Source organism: Papio anubis, chromosome 1 (genome assembly GCF_008728515.1).
Source record: "Papio anubis isolate 15944 chromosome 1, Panubis1.0, whole genome shotgun sequence".
Classification (NCBI taxonomy): domain Eukaryota; kingdom Metazoa; phylum Chordata; class Mammalia; order Primates; family Cercopithecidae; genus Papio; species Papio anubis.
This window is the reverse complement of record NC_044976.1, coordinates 202,318,287-202,336,043: the sequence shown is the minus strand read 5'-3', so window position 1 is coordinate 202,336,043 and position 17,757 is coordinate 202,318,287. Positions and strand designations below refer to the sequence as shown.

General features: G+C 39.3%; 1 non-coding gene across 1 annotated transcript; it reads left to right on the top strand.

The window, feature by feature from the left end:
• Nucleotides 1-3,810: 3,810 nt before the first annotated feature.
• LOC116271835 lies at nt 3,811-3,976 on the top strand. The gene has a single exon (XR_004180595.1). It is a non-coding gene; the product is annotated as a U1 spliceosomal RNA (small nuclear RNA).
• Nucleotides 3,977-17,757: the final 13,781 nt, after the last annotated feature.

The window sequence follows — 17,757 nt, the reverse complement described above, 5'->3', positions numbered from 1 at the left end:
AGCCAGGGTCAGCAGGTGAGGCCATGGGGTACATCCAAGTGAGACAGGAGAAGGGAAAGAATCATTTCTAAAGCAAGTTATTCTTAGGCCGATGGGAAAATACGCCTTTAGAGAAAGTACAATCACAAAAGTAGTCTAATAGGTGTTATTATGGAGGCCATAAAAAGAAACTATTTGAAATAAAACAGGATTAAGGAAGAGAAGAATGCTCATTAAGGGTCAGAAGGGATAGAGGAGACTCAAAAATGTCAAGCCAGCTGGGTGCAGTGGCTCACACTTGTAATCTCAGAGCTTTCAGAGATGGGAGGATTGCTTGAGCCCAGGAGTTTGAGACCAGCCTGGGCAACACAGTGAGACCTCATCTCAAAAAACTTAGCCAGGCATGGTGGCACAGTCGCAGCTCCTAGGGAGGCTAAGACAGGAGGATCATTTGAGCCTGGGAGGTCAAAGCTGCAGTGGGCTATGATTGTGCCACTGCACTCCAGCCTGGAAAGCTAAAGTTAACTGAAAACATACAAAAATTAAACAAACAAACAAAAGAACAACAACCACCAAAAAACCTCTATCTCAGTGAAGCAAAAGAAACGAACTACATTTTTAAACACTTCGTATTTTAGGCAACACTAGAATGTGTGGAAAGCCCTGGAATTTCGTCAAGAACGTGACAGACCGAGATTGGGACAATGTCAACGAACAGCTGTCACTGATGAACTACTAGTGTATTTCTATATTCCTGAACTATATCTATCCTTACAATCACTGACCCACAGAAAAAAACATGGTGGTAAAGAGTGTCACAGAAGGTAGAGTAGGGCTCTTTTTCTGCTCAAGACTTGGGTCTAAAACTGACAGAAAGGAGCCTCCAATTCCCTGCATTCCCAAAGAATTGCAAACAGTAGGGATGGTGTCATCTACAGGAGGGCTCTCTAAGAGATATTCCAATCAATTCTGCTCCCCTCACTGAACCTCCATTCTACCGTGCTCCTCCACAATCAACATGAGCAAAAAACTCAGAGTGGGATGAGGAGGAGGATAATGGGAGAGAGAGGAGAAACATCCATGGCTTTGCGAAGACAGCTGGGCTTTCTCTCTCTCCTCACCTCTCTCTTCTCCGGCTCCTATGTCAAACCAAATGGGGACATGCTATAGGACATGCAGTGTCAAACCTTCACAACAGACTGAGAAGGAGACTCTAAAAGAAAACGATACGTGCTTGGGAGTGGGTTTGCAATTGAAATACATGTGCCAGAGTAAACTATGTAGATCATCAGGAAGGTTGAGGCAAGGGACAGTTTTTGAAGGCAAAATGAAGAGAATGACATAAGTTGTTTTGAATCAATGATCCTTGGCTGTATGGATCAGTAACAAGGGTGGTGTCAGTCTAAGGTTGGACAAGCAGTTGCTGGACAGATGTCCTTGCAAAAGTATTTTCTGTGTAAGGTTTTGTGGCCTTTGTGCAAGGTTGTGTTTTTTGCAGTTTGTTTGTGATAGTTCTTGTTATCAGGCATACAAGCATGAGAACCCTCCCATTACAGCCTTTCCCAGTTCCAGTTCACAAGTGACTCTATTTTGATTCTGACAACTTTCACATCAGCCTGTGGGCCAAATCCAGCCCACCATCTATTTTTGTAAATAAAGTTTTATTGGAACACAGCCATGCCCATTCATTTTCATGTTGTCTGTGGCTGCTTTCTCACCCCAACTTCAAAGTTGAATAGTCAAAACAGAGACCATATGGCTCACAAAGCTGAAAATGTTTACTAACCGTTCCTTTACAAAAAACATTTTCTGACCTCTATTCTAGAAAAGTTACCTACAGAGACTACTGGTGTCAGAAAAAGGGAGAGATTGGCTTCCATCCTGGGTTGGAGCAGTAAGTTGATGATAAGATCAAAATGTTCAGCCAGACCATTTATAAAGGGGGGTTGAAAGTTCATTAAGAAGCATGAAAGGAGAATTTGGCAAAGCACAGATGAATACAGGGATTGGAAGAAATGAAATTATTTGAGATTTATAGCCCAGCTACCCAACTCTTCCCTCCAGGAATTTAGACGGTGAACTCTTTGGGTGCATTAGATTGGGTTTTATTGAATAATTTATTTTACATTTTTATTTATTTCCTTTACTAATTTTTTTAGGAGTGCTCTTATTGGGTTGAACAAAACTTGCTTTTATTTATAAACTAGAAATATTCTGTCTCTGTATGCCTAACTTTATCAATTTTGAGTGTGTAGATGCCCAATATCTGGGACCTAGGAAACAAAATGGGCTGAGCAAAATTCTGAGCTTCAATTTTAAAAGCTAAGTTTTGTTTAAAAAGAATTTCGGCAATGCTTCAAAACAATCATAGTGTGTCCTTCGTCACCAAATGCTGTACAGAATGTTAAATTATACCTGGCTTCTGCCGAGTGTTCTTAGAACAAGCGTTTATTATAGATTAGTTCTCTTTTATATTAATGGGTGTCTAGGAGAGGGAGGCAATAGCACTTGAGGCAATTTTGTTTTACTATGAAAATTATTTAAGCCTTTATAAGATGAAATTCGGGGAAATGTACTGTCTTCTCGAAAAATATGTTTTTCTAACCCCAAATATAGCAAAAGCTTTTTGAGGAAAGTCATTTTGCTTTTAGCTTCGCGAAACAGATTTTCCAACTATTAAGCAAGATAAAAGGTCATCTTGACTGATTGTTTTAGATCATTCTTTCATTCCTGGCCAGGATTTTATAAGATTAAAAGAGTGTGCTTCTGAAACAGAAAAAAAAGGGCCACAGCATTTATAAACTAGGAGGTCCCTAAATGCTAGAGATTATTCTGATTCCAGAGGGAGCGTTAAGGCAGCAATGTAAACATGTTGCTGGTAAGTGAAATTACATTTCAAGCTCTACACCTTGCCACTCCAAACCTAAATAAATGAATAAAAATTTTCTTCTAACTTGAGATATTTTCCATAGTTACTTTCTAATGTTACTTTAAAATAGTCAGCATCAAAAGCTGAAATTCAGTAAATAATATTCTGATCATGCCGTTGACTCAGCAAAAGAGAAGAATTGCCAGAAATCAAGTGCCATCCACATGTCAACTAAGGTCCCTCTGTCCCTTGGAGACCTAGCTAAAAATGACTGCAGTCCTCCATTCCGTGGCCTTTAAGATGCTTCCTTCACCACCCACCATGGTCCACCTCACCTCTCACCCCAATTCTGCAAACTCCCCTGACTTTACTTCCTCTTGCTTCTCTCTGTTCATCTTCCATATTTGCATGTGTTTCTTAGTTTGGTTCGACTCAGTCCAGATATAGAGCCTAGCCCCATCACAGTCTGTAAAAAAGCACCACTCACCTTGTACTTTACATGAGCTCAACACCTTTTTACTAAAAATCTGGAGAGCAGCGAGGAGTACCAGGACAGAACATGTGATTTTCCACTACCTCTTGGCTTCTACCCTCTGCTCTTTATGTTTCTTTCCTGTCCCTCCCACCTCCACGTACTGCCCACAAAGCAAACTGCAAAGTCATTCTCTTGTCACCCACGAAAGTTCAATCTTATCACCTTTGAATTAGGGACTTTCACCAACAACTACAGTTTTCTCAAAAAGCATTCTGACAGTTGAAAGTTTCTGTCTTGTTAAGATAGCAGGAAGCATGTTCTTGTGAGTTTTGGAGACTGAAAAACAGAATTAGTTATCTGTCTTCAGCGGCAAAATGTCAAATAAATTAAATTGATAAACATCATTGACTTTTACAAAGCCGACCTGTACAATGCTGTATAATGTCCGGAACTCCATTGATATTCCTTCCTTTAAAAGTTGGAGCCTATACTTACCTGGCAGGGGAGATACCATGATCTCAAAGGTGGTTTTCCCAGGGCAAGGCTCATCAGCCATTGCACTCCAATGTGCTGATCCCTGCAATTTCCTCAAATGTAGGAAACCCAACGGCATAATGTGTAGCAGTGGGAGACTGTGTTCACGCTTTCCTCTGTTAAAAGAAGAAAAAAACAGCCTGTAGTCCCAGCTACTTTCGGGAGGCTGAGGCAGGAGAATGGTGGCGGAACCGGGGAGGCCGAGGCCAGTGAGCTGAGATCCCGGCCTGCATCCCAGCCACACAGGTGACAGAGCGAGACTCCGTCTCAAAAAAAAAAAAAAAAAAGAAAAAAAAAACAAAAAACTGGAGCCTAATTCTCTCCATCCTCCCAAAGTGGGGCTGGACTTGATAACTTGCTTCTAATGAACACATTGTGCTGGAAGTGATTCCATGTGACATCCAAGGCTATGTCATAAAAAGGATAGCTTTCCTCTCTCTCTTTTTCTGGGGTAAGCTAGTCGGCATGTTGTGAGGACACCCAAGCAGCTGTATGGAGAAGCCCCAGGATGGAGAGACTAGCCTGGAGAAGAACCAACTTGCCAGCTATGGGAGTGGACCACCTTGAGTCCTCCAGCCTCAGCCAGGTCTTCAGTTGATTTCAGCCATGGCTGATATCTTGACTGCAAACCACCCAACTAGCTGTTCCTAAATTCTTAACCCATAGAAACTGTGAGAATAATAAATACTTGTTGTTATTTTAGCCACTAAATCCGGGGGTAGTTTACAGAGCAATATGTAACTAATACTCATAGATACTAATACAACTTTCTTGGAAAAACAATTAGTTTTTGTAAATGAATGAATGTGTGAACATTCAAATCAGAGCATTACCAAAGAAAGAGAGTTAACTAGGGGATCATTTCTTCTAGCAATGCTTTCCTGACTTCCCCAGATCCACGCTTCAGAAACTTTCACCTGTGGATGGATCATCCCGGGACTCAACTATAAATGAAGATTCTGATTCAACAGGTCTGAGAATCTGCATTTTTAGCAAGACTCCAGGTAATGTCAACACTACTGGCTGATGACTTTCTGTCGTGGCACTTACCGTGGACTCCATTCATCCTGCCACCGGGTGTTCAAGGTTATAGGTCACTTTGTGTCAGAGGCACTGGTGATATTGAACTTTCCCCAAGTTCTGTGCCTCTTGAAAACAGGGGAGATTACGAAACTACCCCTTCCCAACACACACCTTCAGTGTTCCAAAAAATGACTTCTTGCAAGGAATTCCTTTTCCCCATAAGATTTAGATAAGACCCACCGATGACCTCCTTGTTCACCTATGACAAGGTCAGACGTGGACTTTCCAATTTCCATTCTGTGTCTCATGAATGATTAGCCATTGGTCTCCACTGGCCAATGTCGACAAAATATCATCAATGTGACTTGACCAAACTCTGCTTAGCCTCCTCACCTTCCCCCAGGCCCCTGGACTGTGGTCCTTTCTTGTATGTAGGAATGCAGAAAAGCCTCTCTATAAGACCTGCTCCAGAGAATGCAATGGCCACAAACAGAGACTGAGCCACTGTTTGATCATGCCACCACCTCATCCCGCCCCTCACACGGTTCTTTGTAGCCTTCTCTACTCCCTGTGAAAGAAAGACCTTTTTCTACTGACCTCGGAGATGCACGCTGATCTCATGGTTACGGCACTCTCTACATTGCTATAGTCTCCTTCCCTAATGCTGCAGTTTCCTTTCCTAGAGCAAGAGTCTCCCTGCCTTTGTTGCAGTCATCCTTTTGGATATCATCTCTCCTTACCTGAGTTCAATTTATTTTCTCTTTGCTTTTTTTTTTTTTTGAGATGGAGTCTTGCTCTGTTGCCCAGGCTGGAGTGCAGTGGTGTGATCTCGGCTCACTGCAACCTCTGCCTCCTGGGTTCAAGAGATTCTTCTGCCTCAGCCTCCCGAGTAGCTGGAATTGCAGGCATGTGCCACCACACCCGGCTAATTTTTGTATTTTTAGTAGAGATGAGGTTTTACCATGTCGACTAGGCTGGTCTCGAACTCCTGACCTCAGGTGATCCACCTGCCTTGGCATCCCAAAGTGCTGGGATTACAGGCTCGAGCCACCATGCCTGGCCCCATTATGCTTTGAGGGATTTACCTCTTTAGGTTTGAGATGTAGATCCCTTGAAAATCTGGAATCTCTTGTCTGAATCTACAGGAAGAACTGCTTTTCCCACATGGTTGTAATCACCTCCTTAATTATCTGTGTCTCACAGTAGATTGTAAATAGGGACAACAGGGACTGTGTCCGACTTATTTCTCATGTTCCCCTAGACTTCTACAAAGCGTTCATGTGGGTAAGTGCTCTATATGTGCTGAACAAGTGAATGATTATTAGAAATATTGAGGGTAGGTGCCATGTTTTGAGAGGCTGGAATATTTTTAAATGTGCAATTTACCTACATTGTTTAGGAAATTAATATAGATAAAGTTAGCCTAGTCATTTGACCATATATCTCTCCAAATTGTCCTTTCAATAAGAGGAGTCTCATATTCAAAATAGGCTTTTTGGATAATCAGCATCTAAGCTTTGTTTCCATTCTGAATGAGTCTCCACTAAGCATGGCCTATGTCTCTGAAATAAAAGTCATTCAAACTGCAGAATCTTAGCACTAGAAAAATATTAAGAGAAAAATTTGAAAGAAATTTCCTAAACACAGTGCTAGGAAAATTCAATCACAGGAGAAATCTTTTCCCACTGAGCAGTATATTGCTATCAGAACCTAGGAAATAATAAGCAAAGTACATTTAAATGGAAAAAAAATACTCCTTTCAGTAATTCTAGCTTTTGAAGTATGTATAGAAAGAAATTCAGAGCTAATGGATCAACTTTAGTGAGCCTAAGCAAAAACCAATTTGGAAAACCCACACTTCAATTAACCTGAAATGAAAACTGGGGTGACAGAAAAAAAGATACAGCTAATAGAAGACATTAAATTAATAATTTTGGTGACCCAAGAGACAAAAGAAGAAATAAATTTATCATGATTTACCTTTCACGTAGAGGGAAAAAAATCTGAATACCTTCCAAAATATTAATTTGTTTCCAAAGTGCTTAATGATTAGATATATTCCTAAGTATTTTATTTTATTTTTTTGCAGCTATTGTAAAAGGGGTTGAGTTACTGATTTTTGTGGGGTTTTTTTGTTGTTTTGTTGATGATGATGTTGTTGTTGTTTTGAGATGAAGTCTCACTCTGTTACCCAGGCTGGAGTGCAGTGGCATGATCTCAGCTCACTGCAACCTCCACCTCCTGGGTTCAAGTGATTCTCCTGCCTCACCTTCCCAAGTAGCTGGGATTACAGACTCGCCATCACAGCCCAGCTAATTTTTGTATTTTTAGTAGAGACAGGGTTTCACCATGTTGGCCAGACTGGTCTCAAATTCCTGACCTCAGGTGATCTGCTCACCTCAGCCTCCCAAAGTGCTGAGATTACAGGCATGAGAGACCATGCCCAGCCTGAGTTGTTGATTTGATTCTCATCTTGGTCGCTGTTGGTGTATAGAAGAGTTACTGATTTGTATACGTTGATTTTGTATCCAGAAACTTTGCTGAATTCTTTTATCGGTTCCAGGAGCTTTCTGAAGGAGTCTTTAGGGTTTTCTATCTAAACAATCATATCATCGGCAAACAGCAACAGTTTGGCTTCCTCTTTACCAATTTGGTTGCCCTTTATTTCTTTCTCTTGTCTGATTGCTCTGGCTAGGACTTCCAATACTATGTTGAAAAGGAGTGGTGACAATGGGTATCTTCAAGGAAAACTACAAAACACTGCTGAAAGAAATCATAGACAACACAAACAAATGGAAACACACCCCAAGCTCATGCTCGTGGATAGGCAGAATCAATATTGTGAAACAGACCACACTGCCAAAAGCAATCTACAAATTCAATGCAATTCCCATCAAAATACCACTATCATTCTTCACAGAATTAGAAAAAACATCCTAAAATTCATATGGAACCAAAAAAGCCCACATAGCCAAAGCAAGATTAAGCAAAAAGAACAAATCTGGAGGCATTACATTACCTGATTTCAAAGTATACTATAAGGCCATAGTCACCAAAACAGTGTGGTACTGACATAAAAACAGGCACATAGACCAATGGAACAGAATAGAAAACCAAGAAATAAACCCTAATACTTACAGCTAACTGATCTTCAACAAAATAAACAAAAACGTAAAGTGGTGGAAAGACACCCTATTTAACAAATGGTGCTGGGATAAATGGCAAGTCACATGTAGAAGAATGAAACTGGATCCTCATCTCTTACATTATACAAAAATCAACTCAAGATGGATCAAGAACTTAAATCGAAGACCTGAAACTATAGAACTTCTAGAAGACAACATTGGAAAAACTCTTCTAGATATTGGCTTAGGCAAGGGTTTCATGATCTAAAACCCAAAAGCAAATGCAATAAAAACAAAGATAGTTTGGATTTAACTAACCAAAAAGCATTTGCACAGCAAAAGGAACAATCAGCAGAGTAAACAGACAACCCACAGAGTGGGAGAAATCTTCACAATCCATACACCTGACAAAGGACTAATATCCAGAATCTACAATGAACTCAAACAAATTAGCAAGAAAAAAACAAACAGTCCCATCAAAAAGTGGGCTAAGGACAATGAATAGGCAATTCTCAAAAAAGGATCTACAAATGGCCCACAAACATATGAAAAAATGCTCGACATCACTAATGATCAGGGAAATGCAAATCAAAACCACAATGCGATACCACCTTACTCCTGCAAGAATGGCCATAACAAAAAAAACAAAAATCAAAAATCAAAAATAGGCCTGGCATGGTGGCCCACACCTGTAATCCCAGCACTTTGGGAAGCCGAGGTTGGTGGATCCCCTGAGGTCAGGAATTTGAGACCAGCCTGAGCAATGTGGTGAAACCCTGTCCTGTCTCTACTAAAAAATACAAAAATTAGCCGGGCGTGGTGGTGCATGCCTATAATCCCAGCTACTCGGGAGGCTGAAGAAGGAGAATCACTTGAACCCGGGAGGCGGAAGTTGCAGTGAGCCGAGATTATGCCACTGCACTCCAGCCTGGGTGGCAGAGCAAGCCTCTGTCTCAAAAACAAAACAACACAACAACAAAAAAATAAATAAATAATAGATGTTAGCATGCATGCAGTGAACAGGGAACACTTCTACACTGTTGGTGGGAATGTAAACTAGTACAATCACTATGGAAAACAGTGTGGAGATTCCTTAAAGAACTAAAAGTACATCTACCATTTGATCCAGGAGTCTCACTGCTGGGTATCTACCAAGAGGAACATAAGTCACTATATGAAAAAGACACTTGTGCATGCATGTTTATAGCAGCACAATTTGCAATTGTAAAAACATAGAACCAACCCAAATGCCTATCCCATCAATCAACGAGTGGATAAAGAAACTGTGACATACACACACACACGCACACACACACACACACGATGGAATACTACTCAGCCATAAAAAGGAATGAATCAATGGCATTCACAGTGACCTGGATGAGTTTGGAGGCTATTATTCTAAGTGAAGTAACTCAAGAATGGAAAAACAAGCATCGTATGTTCTCACTCATGTGTGGGGGCTAAGCTATGAGGATGCAAAGACATAAGAAACACACAGTTGACTTTGGGGACTCAGGGGGAAAGGGTTGGAGGGAGGTGAGGGATGAAAGACCACAAATTGGGTGCAGTATATACTGCGTGGGTGATAGGTGTGCCAAAATCTCACAAATCACCACCGTAGAACTTATTCATGTAACCAAGCACCACCTGTTCCCCAATAACCTGTGAAAATAATTTTTTTTTTTAAAAGATGCTTAATGAGACTTTTGGTCTACTTACTGATCTAAAGAAAACATGTGGTGGTAAACGGTTTGAAAATACAGCTCAAATTATTTTTCTCCCTGTGTCTGTGCCCTTTTGCAGTGTGAGTTTGTAGCTCCTGGCAACAGAGGTATAGTTTTTTGTTTTCTTGTGTGTGTGTATTTTTCCCCACCTGTTGTATCTCAACTAGCCTATGACTTACTTTGACAAGTAGAATGAGGCACATGGGATATTGTGCCAGTTCCAAGTCTAGTATCAAGAGGCGTTGCACGTTCTGTTCATTCTCCTGGAACCATGCCACTACCATTAAACCAGCTTGGACTTTTTCTGATGATGCTGGGAGCCGTGTGGAAGAAAACCAAGGTGCCCCAGCTTGCTCACAGCCAGTTCTGGAAGCAAAAGCATCTGGCCTGCCTGCAGCAAGCCGAAGACTCACTAGTGAGCCCAGGCAACACAAGCCAAGTCAGAACCGCTTGGCTGACCCCTGGAGTAATGAATGGTTGCCTTAAGTTTTTGGGTGTTTTTCCATACAGCCATAAAAACTGATAGTTCACCCATAAAAAAGATTCACTCATTAATTGTCAAAGAAATTAAAACTAAACCAGCAAAGTCAGACCATTTATTGTCTATGAGATGGATGAAAATAAACAAGGATGTTCATTCACAGAGTTTGTAATTATATGGAAAGCTGGAAGGTGCAATTTTTTAGAAGACAATTTGGCAATGTGTATTAAATTTTCAAATGTGCCAGCTATTACTCTTCTTGGATTGTATTCTAAAAAAATCGTATAAATATGTGATGATTTATTAACCTCATTTATAATACTAATGTTAGAGAATCAATGTGAATGTTCTTCAACAAGCGATGTGTTATTCAAAAATATTATGTTATATCCATACAATGGAGTACTGAGCAGTCATTAAAAATGGTATTTATTTATGTTGACATGGAAAGACTGCCACATTATTGTCACTGCTACTAAATAATTATTAGAATAATAGGATATTTCTATTTTTAACATTTAACAAAAACACTATGAATAGAAAGTGTTTAGAACAATATGCTTTGAAATATCAGCTATTATTTCTAGGAATGAGATTAAAGGCAATTTTCATTTTCTGTTTACACATCTGAATAATTTAATTTTATTGATTGATTAGTTGATTGATTGAGACAGGGTCTCACTCTGTTGCCCAGGCTGGAGTGCATCACAGCTTGCTGCAACCTCTGCCACCTGAGTTCAAGCGCTTCTCCCTCCCAAGCAGCTGGGATTACAGGCGTGAGCCACCATACTGGACTAAATCACTTAATTTTAAACAAAAGTATTTGTCATGCGTAAATTCTGGAAAATTAAGTCTACTTTTTAAATGGTTTTAAACTCCTTTATTAGGTACAACATTAAACTAAATTGACCTGTTTAATTACAGGTCTTTATTCTGAAGAATACATTTCTTTGTGGCTGACAAAAACAAGGAAATGGTTTCTTCAGAATAAATAAATGCATTCTAATTTTAAATGAGTATAAATTTGAGGCCGGATGTGGTGGCTCACGCCTATAATCCTAGTGCTTTGGGAGGCCCAGGCAGATGGATTGCCTGAGCTCAGCAGTTCAAAACCAGCCTGGCCAACATGATGAAACCACATCTCTACTAAAATATAAAAAATTAGCTGGGTGTGGTGGTGGATGCTTGTAGTCCCAGCTACTCGAGCAGCTGAGGCATGAGAATCGCTTGAACCCGGGAGACAGAGGTTGCAGTGAGCCAAGATTGCGCTACTGCTCTCCAGCCTGGGCAAAAGTGTGAGACTGTCTCAAAAAAAAAAAAAAAAAATTAAAGATTCCTTATTTGTTTTTGTAAATAAAAGAGGGAAAGTTTCCCATACACCAGGAATGGCCTGGAAATAGCAGTATATTAATCAGTAAATTTTGGTGTTTCAAACAGAGATGTTTGATCCAGAAAAACTGAAGAACATTCATCATGACACAGATTTGTTTTTCCATTTAATCAAATCAAGAGGCCCTTTCAAGATTTTTGTAAGAGGTCTTGAAATAAAGAGGAAACTTGCACAAATTAATCAACAACGTTAATCAAGTGCCTACTGCGTACAGGAATTATTCTGGTTGCAAGTGAGAGACCTATAAATCTAAAATGGTCTTTTTTAAAAAAATGAGTTTACTCGCTAATGCAATTTAAGAGTCCAAGAATTAACTCTTTTCAGATGTATGACGTAGGACTCAACGTGACCAGGACTGTTTTTATGCTTTTCTTTCTTGGTGTTGGCTCCTCCTCAGGAAGAATCTCTCTTGTGATTGCTTCCAAGATGGGTTCCAACATACTTCATCATTCAGACCCAGTGGGAAAAAGACAATGTTCCTCCCAGAACAGTTTTAAAACATTTCCTGATGTGAAATCATGTGCCATCCAATTACTCTTCCTGGAAGAGTAAATATGCTTGCTGTTTTAAACTAGAGGTGGGATTAAGCTCATCAAATCACAATGCTCAAGAGAAGTGACTGAGGAGCTTTCTCAGAGGACAATTACAGTAAACTGTTATAGCTAAAGAAAAGTGAATGGATTCTAGGTGGTAAAATTAATAGATGTTCACCGCAGTCCTCTAGAAGATTATTTAGAGAATAAGAAGACATTTAAAATGCATTCCTAGCCGCAAAATTATCACATACAAGCAAGGAATAAACTACAGATACACAAGAAATAATTGCAATTAAAGACTCAGAATTCTAAGTGGCAAGTTAGTTGTACAAATAACAAATGCATCTCAGAGGAGAAAACATCACTGTGTGTTTCAATGATTAGCCAAATGTTATCCCTTCATTTAATGGTTTTGGTAATAGTATGATGCTTTAAAATGTTCCTGCTCAATCCAGGCTTTTTTGAATTCTTCAGTTTTAACCACGTCCTTAAGTGATTAGTCTTTGGGTCTTAGACCCAAGATGTGAGGTTTTGAAATAATTTTCCTGTGATTGCAATAAAGATAATAAGTTGATTATCATTTGAAATGCTTTTCCATTGAGTTTTAATGCCTTTCTTTTTTACTTTCTTGAACATATATAATGGAAAACATCTTTATAATTATTCCCAAGTACTGAAACTTTAATCTCCATTGTGTAATTGAAATTTTCTCTGCAGCTAAGTGGTTTTTCTGGATCCTTAACAGGCTAAGAACATCTAAATGCTGATCATTTTCTCAAGGGAAAAGAGGAAAAACGTATATAGGGAGAGTGATAAGCCTTTGTTGTCGTTGTTGTAAAGAAAATTCTCTCTTCAGTTTCCATTGCCATTTTTTTGTGAACCTTTTTTAAAACACACTACTTTTTTCTTACTTAAATGATTAAATATCTATGCATTAAACAAATATTTATTGAATGCAAAACATCAGTATATGCCAGCATAATAGAAGCTGTACTAAAAGCTGCATATACAGTGGTGGACAAAACAGTCATAAGTCTATCATCAAAGAGTTTATGGTGTAGGGAAGAAGACACAAAATAAAAAAGTAAAAAAATAAATAGAAAAAGTGATTGATATGTTATTATATAACATATTACTGATATTATATGTTGTAATAAACTATAAAAGAATTAAAAAATGCAATGATAGAAAATAATGTAGTGTGGGCAAGGTGAGATTGAGAAACTTAATTTGACAGGATTTTCATAATGCCTCTCCGAAGAAGTGACATTTAAATAGAAACCTAAAGGATGAAAAGAGCATGTGAAAAGCAGAGTAATAAGTGCTCCGTGTAGGAGATTGAGAGTTCCCTGCAAGGGGAACAGCTCGAGCAAAGGTCCTGGGGTGTAAATAACTTCTCCATGTTTAAGGAACAACGTGAGGGACGGCATGCCTGGAACATCAAAGGGCAAGTTGCAATGAGGTATGAGGTGCATTTGGAGAGGCAAGTAGAGATCCGACCATATGTGGGCTTGTAGGCCCATGATCAAGAATTTGGATTTTACTGAAAATCTAAAAGAACGCCATTAATGTGTTTTAAGCAGTGAAGAATTACGGCCTGATAGATATTTTTTAAGATAACTCTGTCTGCCATGCAGTGAATAGTTTGAATGAGGCAAAGCTGAAAATGGAAAGGACAGTAAAGAGGCTCCTATAACACTTGGCCATGGCTTATTTCAAGGTGTGTGTAGGAAGCAGTGCCACCACGATGGGTTAATGGATTGGATGTGGAAGGTGAATAGAAGGGACGATGGTGCCAGTTTTCTGGCTTAAGTTGTCAGAGAGGTGGTGGCTTTCTGAAACTGGGAAGATGCATCAGTCAGGATCTTGGCAGGAAACAGATGGTACACTCAGACAAGATCACTGATGAAAGTTTAATGGCAGGCGCTGTTTACAAAGGAGTGGACAGAGTTAAAAGAAACAAACAAGGGATGGCAAAGGACTCCAGAACTAGCAATGCAAGAAGCCATTAACCTTCCTAGGTCTGGAAGGGCAAGTGGAGTAGTCAGTTCCTGAAACAGAGTTGTAGTTGTAGCCACAGCTTTAAAAAAAAAAAAAAAAAAAAAAAATTCCCATGAAAGCTGTGACTTTTTTGTAGAAATGCAGCCACTACCAACTCAAGGCTGGCAGGAAGGGAACCAGGGAACTCAATACCCCAACTTTTCTTTCCTCCTGCCCTCCAATCTCCTGCCCTACCCCACTACCAACAAACCCGAAATAGAAGCCAAAATCCAAAGTTGACCACTGATGCAGGCTATACAGGTAGCAGCATCCTGGGCTCAAAGCAGGGTGGAGAAAGGTACAGAGAGAATAGAGGGTGTAAATGGAGAATACTCAGTACTGATAACTAGTAAAGGAACTGTTTTGGAGAGTGGGAATCAAAAGTCACATTTTGTACTCATTACATTTGAGACACCTGTGTAATATAAATTGATATTTCATGTAGAAATATGAATCCACAACTCGGAAAAGAGATTTGTGTTGAAAATTAAAATAGGGAAGTTATCAACATCTAGGTTGTTTTTAAAGCAATAGGAGAGATGAGATAACTGAGACAATTTAGAGAGAGATTTAAAAGAGAAGGAGTAAGGGTTAGAATCCAGTATTTAGATGTAGAGTGAGAGTCTAGAAAGGTAGGGGAAAAATTAGAATAGTGGGATGTCAAGAAATGCAAGAATGGAAAGTAGCAGAAGATATAGTAAGTAGGTAAGTATGTCGAATGCAACTGAGAGGTCAGTAAAATAAATACAGAAATGTGTTCATTGGAGTCAATGAAAGTAATAGACAATCTTTGACTCCTTTTTTACTTTTCAAAATTATATTTTTAAAAATCTTTAGGCTGGGCACAGTGACTCACTCCTGTAATCCCAGCACTTTGGGAGGCCAAGGTGGGTCGATCACAAGGTTAGGAGTTCGAGACCACCCTGGCCAACATGGTGAAACCCTGTCTCTATTAAAGATACAAAAAGTTAGCCGGGCGTGGTGGCACTTGCCTGTAATCCCAGCCACTTGGGAGGCTGAGGCAGGAGAATCACTTGAACGTGGGAGGCAAGGGTTGCAGTGAGCCAAGATCACGCCGCTGCATTCCAGCATGGGCGACAGAGAGAGATTCCTTCTCAAAAAAAAAAAAAAAAAAAGAGCTTCAAACAACTTTACATGTTTTATAAAAGTATATAAAGTACACTAAATTTTAAAACTTTAGGAAACAACAGCAGTCCAAATGATATTTTTAAGCATATATTAATAAAATCAGGTCCCCAAACAATGTGAACAACAAGTTCTACCACAAAGAAACACAAGGCCCAGACATATTCATAGGCAAGTTTTACCAACCCTTAAAGGACAAATCACTCCAATCAATTAAGAAATCTATTTCCTTGATCTTCATAAAGTGATCCTATAATTCACGTGAAAGAAAAAGGGCCAAAAAGAGTCTAGAAAAGCACTTTTCAAAGTGTGATTAGAAATTCTTAAGGGTTCCCAAGAACCTTTTTGGGAAGGGTCAGGACGGGGGCCATGAGGTCAAAACCATTTTCATAATAATGCTGAAACGCTATTTGCCGTATTCACTCGCATTCTCTCATTAGTGTACTGTGGAGTTTTCCAGAGGCTACACAATATGTGATATCATGCAAGATTGAATGAAGAAGCAGGTAGGAGGCTATCTTCAATTAAACAGATGTGATAATCTAGCTATCTTCTATTAAGCCAGACATTTTTTAAAATGGCAAAACTGTAAAGTAATGCCCTTCTTCTAAATGTTTGCTTTGGAAAATTTATTACTTTTATTTTTTAAATGTTATATTAACATGCAATGGGTTTACTAATATTACTTTTGAATGAATTCATAAATAAGCATTAAATAACTTTTAATTTCTAATAGAGCAAATATTGATGGATATAATCCACATTTTAAAAACTCCTCGGAATTTTCAGTAATTTCTAAAAGTGTAAGGGGTTCCTAAGACCAAAAGTTTGAGAACTGCTGACTTAGCATAAAAAAGGAAGTAAAATAGAGGGTAGGCTTTTATCTCTGAATATCAAGACTGACTTGATGAAGTAAAGCTAGGGTAGTTGAATATATAGCAGTAAAAATTAAAACATCTATCCTTTGCCAGTTTGGGGCTAGGAGGTGAAGAAAGAACTCTAACATGCTGCTGGTGGCACGGCAAATGGTTCAACTGCTTTGGAGAGTGATGTGGCAGTGTTGAAGATATGCATAACTTAGGGCCTGGTATTCCAGCTCTACGTATAAAACCCTAAGGAAATTCAAGCGCATGTGAACAGAGAGATAAAAATAGGAATTGCAGCACTGTTTCCAATAAGGGAAATCTGGAAACAACCTATGCATCCCCCAGTGGAAATGCGAAGGAAATACAGCAAGCCCAGAGCAAGAGTTACCCCTTGGAAGGGAAGCCAAAGCAATGGGGAGGGGAAACAAAAGACTTTCAGTTGTATCTGTTTATTTATGAGAAAATAAGGGAGGGAGGGAGGGAGAAAGAGAAAGACTGAAAACACAGCACAATGTCATCACTGAGTTAAATCTGGGTAATGTGTACATAGGAGTTCGTTGTGTATTTATTCTTCTGAATGTTTGAAATACTACATAGTAAAAGCAAGCTACTGGGACCACATTGATTTGCATTCTCATTCTGTATAATGCACACAGTGAAACTGGTTGCCTACAAAGAGAATGTTAAAATTTAAATTCAGGTACAAAGTGGTCTAAATATACACCACAGTCTAGCTCCTCCTAACACTCTGATAGTGTTAAAGGAAGTTTTATTTGTTGTAGGTTTTATAACCAAGCTATTTGAAGGAATGCAGTTGAAGCATGGAGATCAGAGTGTTTCAATCTTCTGGTGTCTCTTGGAGGTGCCATATGTTGGAATCATTGTCAGCTAGAAAAACATCCGCTACAAAAGTGCATCCTTCTGGGGGAAGTCAGTTTGCATAACTTATCCCAAGAGTAAATTCAGACAATGGGGCAGCATCAAGAATGGGCAATGACATCATCCTGGTCTGTATTCATCTCCATTCTTAACCCAGGTGGACCCAAATAGTATCAGCCAAGTGGATTGGTTTGAGGAGTTATCAAAATAGTTTTGTCTTGGTTTCCTCCTTGGGATAGCAGGGGACTAAGCAAGCTAGTTTCATGGATCATTATTCCAAGCGTCCAACCTCCAAATTTCTAGATAGCAGAGTAACTCTTAGCTAAGCAGTGAGGTCGACAAAGTATGAAACACCATAATTTGTAAGATGAGAATTTATGCTAGTATTAATTATTGTTTCTATTCAATTCCATATACATTCATGAAGCATATATGCTATGGTTTGAATGTTTTCGTCCTCTCCAAAATTCATGTTGAAACTTAATCTCCAATGCAACATATGAAGAAGTGTGGCCTTTAGGAGGTGATTGAGTCATGTCATAAATAGAATTAGGTGCCCTTATGAAAGGGCCTGAGAAGGGAGTTCATCTCTCTTCGTCTTCTGCCCCTTCTTCCATATAAGGACCCAGTATTCATCCTCTCCAGAGGATACAGAAACATAGTACCATCTTGGAATTGGAGATTGAG